The sequence below is a fragment of the Arachis duranensis genome, chromosome 6 (genome assembly GCF_000817695.3).
Source record: "Arachis duranensis cultivar V14167 chromosome 6, aradu.V14167.gnm2.J7QH, whole genome shotgun sequence".
Classification (NCBI taxonomy): Eukaryota; Viridiplantae; Streptophyta; class Magnoliopsida; order Fabales; family Fabaceae; genus Arachis; species Arachis duranensis.
In genome coordinates, this window is record NC_029777.3 from 75,057,676 (window position 1) to 75,061,021 (window position 3,346).

Below are 3,346 nucleotides of genomic sequence, written 5' to 3' on the forward strand. Positions count from 1 at the left end.
GACTCTGGAGATGTTTTGAGTTGTATATATGTACGTCTATTTTTTCATCTATTTATCTTCTTAGGTTGCGTAATCTTGCGCTCCTTCTTATTTGCGATTTTCTTTAAAGAAAGTTTTTCATGAAAATCGAGTTTTGTTAACCCGATTACAGGCTTGATATTATTAATAACAATGTCAGAGTAATTTCAAATTTAGTAACACTCGATATTTTGGTATGAGCATGCCATAATGTAAATTGGACGTTACACACAAGACATCATTAAATTGGTCTCTCATACGTGTAATTCCTCTGCATGAATATCCATAATATGAAAGAGAGTATCATAGACTTCTCTATATATTTTGAGAGATTGTAATTTTATCACTTTGTCATACTACTTTCACTATTGTCTAAGTTCTTGTTTAGTTTCATCCATTTTTTTCCCACAAATTTTAGTTGTATTATTTTGTTTCAATTAACTCTGGTACTTAATAGTAGTATCAGAACTTTGAGTTCTTAATCTTACATTGCAAAGGGGTAAGTTAGTGTCAGAACCATGTTAACAAAATTTAAGATCAAGAAATTCAATGAGAATAATTTTTTCCTTTAGAAACTGAAGATCAAACCAATTTTGAGAAAGGAAAATTTCTTAGAAGAAATAAAAGACAGGCCTACCAGCACTCTCGATGACAAGTGAAAAGAGATGGAGAAAACGCTATTGCTAATTTACACTTGCCTAAGGCAGATTTCGTATTATCAAGCATCTCAGAGAACAGATAGCAAAGGAGATTTGGGAGGCACTCACTAAATTATACGAGACAAAGTCACTTCACAATAGGATATTCATAAAAAGGAGGCTCTATACTATTCAAATGAATGAATCTACATTAGTGACAGATCTCATCAACAATCTTAATACCTTATTTTCACAACTGACAGCCATGGAGTGTCAGATTGTATAAAATGAACGTGCTAAATTTTTTCTCTAAAATTTACTAGACCCATATAATCAACTCATCATCAGCATCACAAATAACAATATTGCTGACTAACTTTGATTTGATGATGTTGTTGTCGATATTCTTGAAGAAGAAAGCAGGCGCAAAAATAAAGATTATCAAATGAAAACTTCAAAACAAGTAGAATCTTTGTCGACGATGAGAGGTAGATCAATAAAACGTGGCTCTAGTGGGAGTCAAAGTTGTAGTAGATCAAAGTCTTGAAAGAAGAATCTTACTAGTTAAAATTATGGCAAGAAAGGACATTTGAAGAAAGATTGTTATGAAGAGTGTAGGTATTTTTCATTAAGAAAAAGTCAGATGTGTTTCTAGTATTCAAGGAGTTTAAAGCGTGAACAGAGCTTGAAACTAGGAAGAAAATAAAGTGCTTGAGGATAGACAATGGAAAAGAATATACTAATGGTTTTTATTGCATTTTGCAAGCACGGTGATATTCAAAGGCAATTCACAGTTGCATATACACCTCAACAAAATGGTATTGCAGAGCAAATGAATAGAACTCTTTTAGAAAGAACTCGATCTATGTTGCGGACTACAGGATTAGCTAAGACTTTCCAGCGAAGTAGTTAAAACAGTCTTCTACGTGATTAATTGATCGTCATCAACAACAATTGGGTTGAAAAAGAATTTTTCTACTAGACCTCTAAGAAACCTGTTCTTAGCAATCTAGATCACTGGAAAGGATTCCCTGCTAGACGTTCAAAGAACTTTTCCTTGACAACCTAGATCAAAGAGTGAAAACTAAAAGAACTAACACACATAATTACCTTTTGTTGGATCCTTCAATTTTCTTTATGAAACAAGCAAAGCAAATCACTCACCTCACTTAATCACACAATGGAAAATATGCGTAAAGCAACTGAATATTATTATTCATCAAAAGTTAATTAGAATGAGTCATAAGGAATGTTTAAATAGGCCCATAATAGATCAACCTAAAAGTGGACCAAATCTTTCTAGATATCTAATTTGAAGTTAAATCTCCTAAAATATAAGATAACTTAATTTAAATTAGATTTGATCTTACTGGATTAGATCAGATTGATTTAAATTTAAAATCATTAAAAATACTACTAAGCAAATCAAAACTAAATCAAATCTTCTAACATACCTAACAACAAAACAAACTAAACATAGACCTAATAAATTGAAATAAATAAATAGTCATTTCTGACTATAAAAGATTCGGACACTAACAAAACTGATCACAAAAGAACTAAATGAACTTTATACCTATGAAAGATGAATTATGTTCGACAAAAATATCCAATTGTTAAATTTTAGTTGACTATGTTTAAAAAACACGTTAAATTCCAAAATTAACCCTACCACCAATCATTTTCAACCTTCAACCTCATACTATGCCTTGCTTTGAGCCAACAAAAATTTATCAATGCCATGCTACCAAATATAAAAAAGCTCATCCCAATCAGTCCTGGTCATCAAAACTTAAAAAAGAACACTCATATCAATGCCAATGGTGAACTCTGTGTGATGATAGTACTAACTCACAAGCGCATCCTCCACCATGAAATCCTAAACACAAACCGCCATATCATAAGAACAAGACACCATCAAATTCTGCACGTGCGGCAAAAACCTTACTTTCCTTACTGCATACCCGTTCTTATTCATAACCACAATTAGAACCCTAAAGCTTCTCACATCCCAAACCTTGATGCTCTTATCCATCGAAGCAGTAATAATTATCCACTCATTGTACTTGTTCCAATCGCAAGTTAGCACCTCAAATTCGTGAGGAGGGAACACCATGGTCAACGAAGGTTCACGATCATCTCACATGTGGAGGGTGCAGTTGTTAGAGGTTTACGCCAAGACTCGGCATGGTCGGGGTTCCATATGGTGGAGTAGACGCAGTAGAAGTGTACTTTGAAGGTGCAAAGTGATGAGGGGCGGTTGAGGGTCCAAAGTTTGATAGTATCATTCTAGGAGGAGGTGAGAAAGGAGGCATAGTAGGAGGTTGAAGGTTGAAGATGATTGGTAGTAGGGTTAATTTTGGAATTTAAAGTGTTTTTTTTAAACGGAGTCAATAAAAATTTAACAATTGAATATTTTTGTCGAATATAATTCATCTTTCATGGTAATTAAGTTCATTTAGTTCTTTCGTGGTAAGTTTTGTTAGCGCTCGAATCTTTCATAGTCAGAAATGATTATTTACACAAATTCGAATTTAAATATTAATTTGTGACTCCCAATGAAGAAACTTGAAGAGTATTAGTGGGCTTCTTACTATCCTGACTTTGCTCAATGGATCTTGTCTTTTCTCTCTTATTTAGCAATTGATGTATCTCCTCATGTATGAGTGCTGCTAAGTTTTCAAAACTCT

At 33.3% G+C, this 3,346-nt stretch overlaps 1 pseudogene; it reads right to left on the reverse strand.

Moving 5' to 3' along the window:
- Positions 1-2,358: 2,358 nt before the first annotated feature.
- On the reverse strand, positions 2,359-3,092 carry LOC107494115 (peroxisome biogenesis protein 7-like; annotated as a pseudogene).
- Between the last annotated feature and the right edge of the window lie 254 nt (positions 3,093-3,346).